The sequence below is a fragment of the Nerophis lumbriciformis genome, linkage group LG14, assembly GCF_033978685.3.
Source record: "Nerophis lumbriciformis linkage group LG14, RoL_Nlum_v2.1, whole genome shotgun sequence".
Classification (NCBI taxonomy): Eukaryota; Metazoa; Chordata; class Actinopteri; order Syngnathiformes; family Syngnathidae; genus Nerophis; species Nerophis lumbriciformis.
This window is the reverse complement of record NC_084561.2, coordinates 32893179-32906323: the sequence shown is the minus strand read 5'-3', so window position 1 is coordinate 32906323 and position 13145 is coordinate 32893179. Positions and strand designations below refer to the sequence as shown.

General features: G+C 45.1%; 1 long non-coding RNA gene across 1 annotated transcript in view; it reads right to left on the bottom strand.

Moving 5' to 3' along the window:
* The window catches only part of LOC133616762 (uncharacterized), a 43642-nt gene extending 32037 nt beyond the window's left edge, over positions 1-11605 (bottom strand). The window contains exons 1-2 of the long non-coding RNA XR_009816901.1: positions 11559-11605; positions 11399-11473 (exon numbers count right to left, since the gene is read on the bottom strand). This is a non-coding gene — a long non-coding RNA (uncharacterized lncRNA). The remainder of the gene's footprint in view (positions 1-11398; positions 11474-11558) is intronic.
* Between the last annotated feature and the right edge of the window lie 1540 nt (positions 11606-13145).

Sequence of the window (13145 nt, the reverse complement as noted above, 5' to 3'; positions counted from 1 at the left end):
TTTGACAGTACCACATAACATGTCTTTTAATTGCTGATGCGGGTTTATTGATTTTTAAATGCACCAGAAAATAGCCCATTTTGCACACTGTTGAGGCGATTCAATGCGCACTAGTGCGCAAATGTGTTTCTGTATAGTATTTCTACAGTAATGGTCATGTGGTGACATCAATTATGGTATTTTGAAAGGCAATCATTGAAGTCGGACATCACTGAAGGCCTAGGTGGGAAACGCACGCCCCGCTACAGAACAACACACTGTCCCGGCAGAGAAAACACCCCACACCATCCCCATACGTGCGTACGAACATATCTATCCTTCCCCCCTTCAATTTGCAAATGCTCCAAAACGATCCCAAAGAAATGCAAAAAAACCAAAAAGAAAACATTGAATGTGTTTAGAAAAACGTTACGTAATAATGGCATTAGTAACCGTTACTTTTTCTAGTAAGAAGTGATCTAATTAATTAATTTTATGTACGTTACATAGACGTAACCAATACGTTTGATGTAACGTGACATGCTACTTTTGATGTGGACAAGACAGCTTTAGAATCTCAGCAAGTTCACTTCAGAAGGTACCACTTTACTAGTACACACACACACACACACACACACACACACACACACACACACACACACACACACACACACACACACTGGTTATCATTTGGAATGGGGACCAAGTTTTTGATCATCACTTGAGGGGACCACCTTTTCTACAGGTTGTGGAGGCATACATTTTTTTTGGTAAAATGGCCACTGCCCAGTTAGCTCATACACGTCTTTAAATCTCTGGATTGATGAAGTAATGTGCTGAACTTTCTTACTGGGGACCCTGGGGAAAAAGAGTTAATATGGTTCATGGGGACCAAATTTAAATAATTTTGATAATTCACACAAATTTGTACGTGACTACTGAGGACCATTAAAAAAAAAAAAAAAGTTCAAATTAAATATGACATGATCCTCAGAATCATTTAAAAAGGTTTCCCTTTAGGGCAGAGTTTTTCAACCACTGTACTAGTGTGCCGTGTGAAATTATGCAACTTCACCTAATTGTTCCAAAAAATATTTTTTGCAAATCAATAATTATAATCTGCAAATAATGTGCCGTTGCTTAGTGTCTGTGCTGTGTAAAACTCGGCAGGGTAACCACGTAATACTCCATGTCAGTAGGTGGCAGCGGGTAGTTAATTGCTTTGTAAAAGTCCTAAAGTGTCGAGTGAGACGAGCATGGTTTGTTGTGATTCCAATATGCAGACCACATCGGGAGGCAGTGTGCAGGTAAAAAGGTATCTAATGCTTAAACCAAAAATTAACGAAAGGGAAAGGCAATGACTATGCAAAACGAAAGTAAAACTGAACTGGCTACAAAGTAAACAGAAACAGAACGCTGGACGACAGCAAAAACTTACTGCGTCCACAAAGTACGTCCGTTCTTGACATGACAATCAACAATGTCCACACAAATAAGGATAGCAACAATGTAAATAGCCTTGCTTGCCAACACAAACCAGGTGCGCGGAATAGCGCTCAAAGGAAGACATGAAACTGCTACAGGAAAACACCAACAAAACAGGAAGGGCCACCCAAATAACAGCGCAAGACAAGAACTAAAGCACTACACACAGGAAAACACTAACAAACTCAAAATAAGGCATGCCGACCTGTTGGAGTTTAATTTTTTTAACGTTTTTTGCTGGTGGTGTGCCTCCGGATTTTTTAAATCAGAAAAATGTGCCTTGCCTCAAAAAAGGTTGAAAAACACTGCTTTAGGGGACCTGTTTTTTTGTACCCATACCGTCAGAGTTCCCCTAAAGGTGACTGTGTAAACAGAGCGATGCATTGCCAGAACACACACACACACACACACACACACACACACACACACACACACACACACACACACACACTGCTATGACGAAATAATGAACATTCAATAAAGTGATATTCATCAACAATAATAATCCTATAATACTCCGAGTGAAAACATTCAGTACATTCCATTCATGATTCACTTGGCAACATACACCGCCTTTTACACACTCAAAATTAAAGAACAAGTAACACATTACTTACGTTCCCTAGTAATTCATTACTTCCATTAGAGAATAATAATGTTAGTAATTCAAGTAACTGGAAATAATTGCTTTTTTAAAGTAATTTTCTCAACTGCATATGACTAAGAAATGGGAATGTGTCTTTAGCACCGTGATAGCATTGCATTGACATTAAAAGATTAATTATTTAATCAATTAATTAATTAATAGATGTGTGTCAAAATTACCATGGCTTTTGTAATGTTCTATAGCATGGATGTCAAACTCTGGCCCGCGGGCCAATTTCGCTGTGTAATTTTACTTGGCCCTTGAGGCGATATCAAATTAACACTAGAGCTGGCCCGCCGATTACATATAGCGGCGGTGCCGCGGTAACACCGCATTCACTGCTAATTGTCATACTTGCCAAACCTCCCGGGAGACTCCCAAACTTCAGTGCTCCTCGCGATAATCGTCACGCCCGCTTTTCAACCAGTCCAACAAGCGCTGACCCAGTCACATAATATGTGCGGCTTCTGCACGCACACACAAGTGAATGCAACGCTTACTTGATCAACAGCAATACAGGTTACACTGAGGGTGGCTGTATAAACAACTTTAACACTGTTAGATATATACGCCACACTGTGAACCCACACCAAACAAGAATGACAAACACATTTTTAACTCTTCCGGGCTGCAATATTCACCCCCGCTACCACCAAATCCCGCCAACCCCAACCCCGCCCACCTCAACCGACGCACGGAGGGGGGATTTGGTGGTAGCGGGGGTGTATATTGCAGCCCAGAAGAGTTAGGGCTGCATGGGATTCTGGGTATTCGTTCTGTTGTGTTTGTGTTGTGTTACGGTGTGGATGTTCTCCTGAAATGTGTTTGTCATTCTTGTTTGGTGTGGATTCACAGTCCATCCATCCATCCATCTTCTTCCGCTTATCCGAGGTCGGGTCGCGGGGGCAGCAGCCTAAGCAGGGAAGCCCAGACTTCCCTCTCCCCAGCCACTTCGTCCAGCTCCTTCCGGGGGATCCCGAGGCGTTCCCAGGCCAGCCGGGAGACATAGTCTTCCCAACGTGTCCTGGGTCTTCCCCGTGGCCTCCTACCGGTCGGACGTGCCCGAAACACCTCCCGAGGGAGGCGTTCGGATGGCATCCTGACCAGATACCCGAACCACCTCATCTGGCTCCTCTCGATGTGGAGGAGCAGTGGCTTTACTTTGAGCTCCCCCCGGATGACAGAGCTTCTCACCCTATCTCTAAGGGGGAGCCCCGCCACCCGGCGGAGGAAACTCATTTTGGCCGCTTGTACCCATGATCTTGTCCTTTCGGTCATGACCCAAAGCTCATGACCATAGGTGAGGATGGGAACGTAGATCGACCGGTAAATCGAGAGCTTTGCCTTCCGGCTCAGCTCCTTCTTCACCACAACGGATCGATACAGCGTCCGCATTACTAAAGACGCCGCACCGATCTGCCTGTCGATCTCACGATCCACTCTTCCCTCACTCGTGAACAAGACTCCGAGGTACTTGAACTCCTCCACTTGGGGCAAGATCCCCTCCCCAACCTGGAGATGGCACTCCACCCTTTTCCGGGCGAAAACCATGGACTCGGATTTGGAGGTGCTGATTCCCATCCCAGTCGCTTCACACTCGGCTGCGAACCGATCCAGTGAGAGCTGAAGATCCTGGCCAGATGAAGCCATCAGGACCACATCATCTGCAAAAAGCAGAGACCTAATCCTGCAGCCACCAAACCAGATACCCTCAACGCCCTGACTGCGCCTAGAAATTCTGTCCATAAAGGTTATGAACAGAATCGGTGACAAAGGGCAGCCCTGGCGGAGTCCAACCCTCACTGGAAACGGGTCCGACTTACTGCCGGCAATGCGGACCAAGCTCTGACACTGATTATACAGGGAGCGAACCGCCACAATAAGACAGTCCGTTACCCCATACTCTCTGAGCACTCCCCACAGGACTTCCCGGGGTACACGGTCGAATGCCTTCTCCAAGTCCACAAAGCACATGTAGACTGGTAGAGCAAACTCCCATGCACCCTCAAGGACCCTGCCGAGAGTATAGAGCTGGTCCACAGTTCCACGACCAGGACGAAAACCACACTGTTCCTCCTGAATCCGAGGTTCGACTATCCGGCCTAGCCTCCTCTCTGAATAGACCTTACCAGGAAGGCTGAGGAGTGTGATCCCACGATAGTTGGAACATACCCTCCGGTTCCCCTTCTTAAAGAGAGGAACCACCACCCCGGTCTGCCAATCCAGAGGTACCGCTCCCGATGTCCACGCGATGTTGCAGAGTCTTGTCAACCAAGACAGCCCCACAACATCCAGAGCCTTAAGGAACTCCGGGCGGATCTCAACCACACCCGGGGCCTTGCCAACGAGGAGCTTTTTAACTACCTCGGCAACCTCAGCCCCAGAAATAGGAGAGCCCACCACAGATTCTCCAGGCCCTGCTTCCTCAAAGGAAGACGTGCTGGTAGGATTGAGGAGGTCTTCGAAGTATTCCCTCCACCGATCCACAACATCCGCAGTTGAGGTCAGCAGAACACCATCCTCACCATACACGGTGTTGACATTGCACTGCTTCCCCTTCCTGAGGCGGCGGATGGTGGTCCAGAATCGCTTCGAAGCCGCCCGGAAGTCGTTTTCCATGGCCTCCCCGAACTCCTCCCATGTCCGAGTTTTTGCCTCCGCGACCGCTGAAGCCGCACATCGCTTGGCCTGTCGGTACCTGTCTGCTGCCTCCGGAGTCCTATGAGCCAAAAGAACCCGATTGGACTCTTTCTTCAGCTTGATGGCATCCCTTACCGCTGGTGTCCACCAGCGGGTTCTAGGATTACCGCCACGACAGGCACCAACCACCTTGCGGCCACAGCTCCAATCGTCCGCCTCGACAATAGAGGCACGGAACATCGTCCACTCGGACTCAATGTCTAGTGCCTCCCTCGTGACATGTTCAAAGTTCTTCCGGAGGTGGGAATTGAAACTCTCTCTGACAGGAGACTCTGCCAGGCGTTCCCAGCAAACCCTCACAATGCGTTTGGGCCTGCCAGGTCTGTCCGGCATCCTCCCCCACCAGGTGGTGATCGGTAGAAAGCTCCGCCCCTCTCTTCACCCGAGTGTCCAAAACATGAGACTGCAAATCCGATGACACAACTACAAAGTCGATCATGGAACTGCGGCCTAGGGTGTCCTGGTGCCAAGTACACATATTGATACCCTTATGTTTGAACATGGTGTTTGTTATTGACAATCTGTGACGAGCACAAAAGTCCAATAACAAAACACCACTCGGGTTCAGATCCGGGCGGCCATTCTTCCCAATCACGCCTCTCCAGGTTTCACTGTCATTGCCAACATGAGCGTTGAAGTCCCCCAGTAGAACGAGGGAATCACCCGGGGGAGCACTCTCCAGTACTCCTCGAGTGAATCCAAAAAGGGTGGGTAATCTGAACTGCCGTTTGGCGCGTAAGCGCAAACAACAGTCAGGACCCGTCCCCCCACCCGAAGGCGGAGGGAGGCTACCCTCTCGTCCACTGGGTTGAACTCCAACGTGCAGGCTTTGAGCCGAGGGGAAACAAGAATTTCCACCCCAGCCCGTCGCCTCTCACTGCCGGCAACGCCAGAGTGGAAGAGAGTCCAGCCCCTCTCAAGAGAACTGGTTCCAGAGCCCTTGCTGTGCGTCGAAGTGAGTCCGACTATATCTAGCCGGAACTTCTCCACCTCACGCACTAGCTCAGGCTCCTTCCCCCCCAGCGAGGTGACGTTCCACGTCCCAAGAGCTAGCTTATGTAGCCGAGGATCGGACCGCCAAGTGCCCTGCCTTCGGCTTCCGCCCAGGTCACACTTTACCCGACCTCTATGGCCCCTGCTATGGGTGGTGAGCCCATTGGAGGGGGGACCCACGTTGCCTCTTCGGGCTGTGCCCGGCCGGGCCCCATGGGGACAGGCCCGGCCACCAGGCGCTCTCCATCGTGCCCCTTGTTCGTGTTCTTAATAGAGGTCTTCGAGCTGCTCTTTGTCTGATCCCTCACCTAGGACCAGTTTGCCTTGGGAGACCCTACCAGGGGACATAGAATCCCCCGGACAACATAGCTCCTAGGATCATTGGGACACGCAATCTCCTCTACCACGTTAAGGTGGCAGCTCAGAGAGGAGTGGATTCACAGTGTGGCGTATATTTCTAACAGTGTCAAATTGTTTATACGGCCACCCTCAGTGTAACCTGTATCGTTGTTGATCAAGTATGCATTGCATGCACGTATGTGTGCGTACAGAAGCCGCACATATCTTGTGATTAGGCCGGCAAGTTGTTAGAATGGATGAAAAGCGGACGTGACGACGGTTCGTAGAGAACGTTAAAGGCAGTGCCTTTAAGGCACGCCCCCAAGACTGTGGTCCGGGTGGACTACGAGATATAATGACTGATGAACACCTTCGTTCGATAATGAAGGTTGCCTCAGCTCAAAGCCTGAGCCCCGACATTAATGAACTAGCATCCAAGAAAAGATGCCAGGTATCTGGCTCGGGCACATCAGATTAGATCAGTGTGTTGCAAACTGAGCAGATTAAAGTCCTGAATGGTTGGTTTATTCATTGTTATTTTATTTTCAAATTTATTAGCCTGTGGAAAAAGTTAATGTTGATATTTACCTCAGAAGGCTGCAAATAGAAAAGAGGCATTCAATTTTTATTTAAATTGTATTTGATATGCCATTGATATTTTTTAATTATTATTATTATTATTTGAAACTCGATTTTGCATGTCACTATAAAGTTAATATTCAATAGTCAATATTCAATGCAAAACTTGTTTGGGTCCCTGTTAAAAGGTTAATTTGTTCAACCTTGGCCCGCGGCTTTGTTCAGTTTTAAATTTTGGCCCACTCTGTATTTGAGTTTGACACCCCTGTTCTATAGCATGTTGACCCGTGATGACTGATTTGCTTTTTATTCAGTAAAGTCTTAAAAAAGTTAAAATACCAAATGTGTGAAGATTTAAATGCACAACAAGGTGATGGAACACTTAATGGCAGTAAATAAAAACATGGCTTTATTTAGACACCTCAATGGCTCTCAGAAGAAAATGACCTTGTTTTTATTTCCATAATGAAGGTTGTTGTGACAGCTTGACCAATGCTTCCACTTCTAATACCCCTCCCTTTCTCCGCAGACCAGAAAGGGTCAAACCCCTGCTAAGTTTCTCATGCTACGTATAGCAGGCCTGCACGGGCACACAAACACTTAAGCAAAGGCTGCATGTATACTCACGTATGCTGTTACTTGATCAATGTAAAAGAGAGAAACATTTATTTGTGACCAGCATGTTTATAACCTGTAGTTATGTGGCCAAGACAAAGTTTATGGTAATACTCTCCAATCCACAACCTTTATGAGATTGTCCAAACCTGCACAGGTGATGTTTGCAAAACAGTTCTTTCTGCCAAATGAACTACACAGTGTTGCAAAAAGTGGTGGCGCAAACCAAATAAAGAGCTGCAATTAGAAGGCATTAAAATGAAATTATATCATGTGGAGAAAGGAACAGGGTGCTATGTCTGCATGCCTCCTCTTAAAGGAGAGAAGGGGTTTCCCTGTCAGGGCCTGCCTGTGAATTCAAGTGCAAGTACAAATACCTGCAGGATTTGCACATGCTCATAAAGTTTATATTTGAGGGTTCAGACACTGTCAGACTCAGGCACTGTGAAGCTGCCATTGCACCCAGGAGATCAGGTCCGTTTAGGGCAGGGGTCCCCAAACTACGGCCCGCGGGCCTCATCCAGCCCGCCAGCGTCCAAAATCTGGCCCACGGAAAGTCCCAAGATAAAAGAAAAAAATAAAAACTTTATTTTTCAAATTGATTTGAATGTCATTTGCAGAAAATAGCAAAAAAAATAAAAATAATAATAAAACATTTTTAAAATCCGTCCTTTCTTATTAATTTTGTACTGCTTGTTACTCTCGGTGTCTCCTAGCCAATCAGTCTAAAAATGCATTTTCCCATCGATAACGTGACATCCTCGCGCTCGTGCGGCAGTGTCGGGCGAGTGCGTGAAAAGTGTGCGCTCTTTCAGTCAATTTGTGCGCGATATGTACACCTATATATACATATACATATATGCACATATATATATATATATATATATATATATATATATATATATATATATATATATATATATATATATATATATATATACACATATATACCAGTGACGTGTGGTCACTAGAGGCAGGTGAGGCGGGGCCTTGTTGATTGTCACTTTACACATACATACCATAGCACACAAAAAAGCACATTTAATAAAAAAAAACTTTATTATGGTCTTACCTTTACTTATAAATGAAGTCTATGCGCCGCTCCTTCTGAACAGAAGCATCGATAACTTGTTTATAGAAGTCTTCCTTATCTTTCTTCAGTTTTAAAAGTCTCTCTGTCTCGATGGAGATCTTCCTTTAAATATTACCTCCTGCTTCGATTGAAAGTCCAGTTTAGAAAACTGTTCTGCCCTCACTATATGTGTTGAGGTTATACAGCTTGGCAGACAGCTAACAACCAATCCAGGACGTTCTAAAAAAGTTCCAAAGCTGATGAATCCATTTCGGCTCTTTTTGTTGTTGATCTTGCTTTGTCTTGCACTGGACTTTTTTTTTTTTTTTTGTAAAACTGAAATACACACAATGCCAATGTATAAGCTATATTATTCAATCAACACACTGAAATGTAATACACAATATGTAAACATCAGCTCCACACAAATACACAGCACCACCATCACACAAACACTGCTGAGTGTTGAAACTATTTCTATGGTGGAAATACACGACCGGCAGCCATTTTAAGTCCTCAAACATCCATTAAATTAGTGCACAAAAATCGTATTTCAATACACATCTTACTATCAAATTTAGCCATTTTCCACCTTCATATTGAGCCACATAAACAAGTTAAACAGTTTACTTACAGACGTATCTTTCCAAGGCTTGTAAGAGGTAACACAACTTGTCTACTTATTATTTTCTCATGAACATCGTAAACCGGAAGTGCCCAAACTGATGACGCGCAGCATTTTCCCATCGCCACAAGGTGTCAGTAATAGTCCACAATCAAACGGGCATAACTAAAACTGTTTTATTTTAGATATGTAATCCTCCATGTTAAAAGTCCAGGCGAGAGACAAAAATAAACGATCACTAACTGTTGCTGCTTGTTGTCACTTATTCTGCAGCTGAGTAGTCGCAAAAATGATCCCTGGGATGATGGGATCACTAGCGCCCTCTACCACCAGGAGGCGGGATTACTGCGAGCCTCAGCCAGTGCGTCTTTGCAGCCGTTTTATGAATGCTCAGTACAAGAAATGCGTTACACACATACAGTTGTTGACAAAATGCACTGTACATTATATACCTCAGCTAACTAAACTATGGAAATGTATAATATAATTCATATAGCAATACGGTCTCACTGCACAGCAGGCCAGCAGTTTGCAGAGTCATTGCGCAATCCATGGTGAGGCTCAACTGACTGCTGATCACCGCAAGTCTCTTCTCAGTATTTGAACGGCAAATGTGAAAATTCAGCGATTTTGAATAAAAATAATCTAAAACTGGTGAAGTTAAATGGAAAATATAATATATACATATATATACATATATATATATATACATATATATATATATATATATATATATATATATATATATATATATATATATATATATATATATATATATATATATATATAATATATAATATAACAATTTAATTATTATTTTTTCTTTTTACATTTTTTTGCTTTCCATGATGGCATGTGAGGCCCCGCCTCACCTGCCTCCCCTGACTGCACGTCACTGATATATATATATATATATATATATATATATATGTATATATATATCACCTGCCTCCCCTGACTGCACGTCACTGATATATATATATATATATATATATATATATATATATCAGTGACGTGCAGTGATATATATATATATATATATATATATATATATATATATATATATATATATATATATATATATATATATATATATATATATATATATATATCAGTGACGTGCAGTCAGGGGAGGCAGGTGAGGCGGGGATATATATATATATACATATATATATATATCTCAGTGTATATATACATACACTGCTCAAAAAAATTAAAGGAACAGTTTTTTATCAGGGTATGGCATGAATTCAATTGCACTTTTCTGATAAGGTTTGGTCAGGTATGTGGCAGAGGGGGTTGGCAATCAGTTTCAGCTGCATTTGTGTTGATGGAATTAACAACAGTTGCAACAAGAGGGGCAACAACGAGATGGCCCCCAAAACAGGACTGGTTTTGCAGGTGGAGGCCATTTCAAGTTCCTCCCTCTTGATCTTTTTTAACTGTTTTTCCACAAGTGTTGGCTTTAGCTAGAGTCATTATCACGACTGGGAGCATGAGGCGATTTCTTTACCCTCCTGAAGTTACGCAGATTGTCCTACTCCTCCAGGATGGCACATCCATGCATGCTGTTGCAAGCAGATTTGATGTGTCTCCCAGTACAATCTCCAGAGCATGGAGGAGATTCCAGGAGACAGGCAGTTACTCTAGGAGAGCTGGACAGGGCCGTAGACGGGAGTGTATAATGTAGCCCGGAAGAGTTAGGGATGCATGGGATTCTGGGTATTTGTTCTGTTGTGTTTATGTTGTGTTACAGTGCAGATGTTCTCCCAAAATGTGTTTGTCATTCTTGTTTGGTGTGGGTTTACAGTGTGGCACATATTAGTAAGAGTGTTAAAGTTGTTTATATCGCCACCGTCAGTGTAACTTGTATGGCTGTGGACCAAGTATGCATTGCTGTCACTTTCGTGTGCAAGCAGAAGCTTCATATAACATGTACCTGGACTGGCATGCTGTTACTGCTGGTTGTAGAGGGCACTAAATGCTGTGTCATCACAGTATGCCCTTATTATTGTTGATAGGGGGAAATTCAAATGATTATTTGCCCCGGGAGATTACAAGGAGTGGCACTGAAATCCGGAAGAGGGTTGGCAAGTATGCAGCTGATCCGCATGCGGCTCCGGAGCCGCGGGTTGCCGACCCCTGACCTAGATGGACTTGAATGCAGCAACCATGTATACAATTTAAATGACATGTTCCCCATACCTGAAACCGCTACTACTGGTAACCAATCACACAGTGCACTTCAGAGGTACAACCAGAGCTTTAAAGCTCAAACACACTGTGAAAGGGGTGCACATACTAGTAAAACGGAATAATTAAAATGGAGTAACCCAACAAAGGTCATTCTAAAAGCTACACCTACCACAATATCAGGCAGGCAGTGTGCATGTGCACACAAGTCCACACTTCTACCAGGGTATTGGGTTTCTGGTTCACACTATAAAAAGGGCATGTGCATTATTATTAAAACGTAGTGGTTGCCAACATCAAACAAAAGTCATAAAACCAAAATCAGCACTTACCCAGTAGCTAGCAGGTCTGCTCACCAAACACTCAAAGTCAGGCTTTGGGTCAAAGGGAAGGCCGCAGAGCTTCCTCTCTTATTTATAGCCTCTCCAGGGCCCTATAGGGCTACCTGTTCTAGCACCCTCTACCTGTCACACTAGGATGGAATTACCCTTGGTGAGGTGCCCCCTTAATCTTTCAGGGGGGCACCTGAAACCAAAAGTGCCTGTATCTGTCATTTGTTAAAGGCTAAATTATTGAATCTCTTAGCTGGCCTCCCTCGCTCCCATTTCTAAACATTCGTCTTTTCTGTCCAGAATTTCAGAGATTTTATTTTAATGCGATAGCACTGCATTTTGTCAGATAGACACCATTTTTTTTACCTTGTTTTTTTGTTGGTGAACTTCATGATGATGACAGGTGTGGTGTTACATTCTACCAGCCATCAGAATGCATGAAGTCCATGTTGACATCGCTCTGCAGTGGCCATGAGCGTCGGCAGTACTGGTAGGCTGCTATTTATCCAGGACTCCCTCTCTGGACGACGGTTCCTGTGTGACACGGGCGCGCAGACAAGTGTCCTGCCAGCATCAAGGTTGGACATGCTGTCTGAGTCCCATAGCCCCCCCATGGAAGCGGCCAATGGCAGCCCTATCCGCACTTACGGTATATGGTACGTGGAGCTGTGTTTTGGTGGACAGCATTTCAGTTGGAACTCTGTGACTGCTAAAGTGACGGTACCGCTCATCGGTGCAGATTTTCTCTTTGCTTTCGGGCTTCTTGTGGATGTAAAAACAGGCGCTTGGTGAACGCGATTACGTTTTGCTCGTACAAGTGCAGTATCAGCGCGACGGACTACATCAGGCTTTCCAGCATGCTACCCACGGCAGACGTTTTTCTTCGCCTCCTCGCTGAGTTCCACCCTGGCTCAGCCCACATTCTCCTCATCTACCGCCAAGCATGGTGTGGAACACCACATTGCCACCACGGGCCCTCCTGTGCACGCACGAGCCCGGCGCCTGGACCCTGCAAAGTTCTCCATCGCTAGAGCTGAATTCAAGACCATGGAACGCCTCGTGATCAATCGCCGCTCAGACAGCCCGTGGGCATGGTGGAGAACCCTGGGGGTGGTTGGCGACCATGCCAACCACTCAACAATGCGACTACCCCGGACCGTTATCCAGTCCCCCACATACAAGATTTTTCCGCCAACCTGGCTGGTAAAACTGTGTTTTCTAAGGTAGATCTCGTCCGGGGCTATCATCAGGTGCCGGTCCATCCCTCTGATATCCCAAAGACAGCGGTCATCACCCCATTTGAACTGTTCGAATTTTTACGTATGCCTTTTGGCCCTAAGCACGCCGCACAGACTTTCCAGCGGTTGATGGACCCTGTTTTACGTGACTTGCCGTTTCTGTTTGTCTACTTGGACGACATCCTGGTAGCGAGCACCTCTCAGGCCGAGCATGTTACCCACCTCAGGACCCTTTTTCAGTGCCTTAGCCAACACGGGGTCATTGTTAACCGAGCTAAGTGCCAGTTCGGGTTGTCTGTTATCGACTTCCTCATCCTTGTTTGTGAATGTTTGTGAATGACTGAGCATT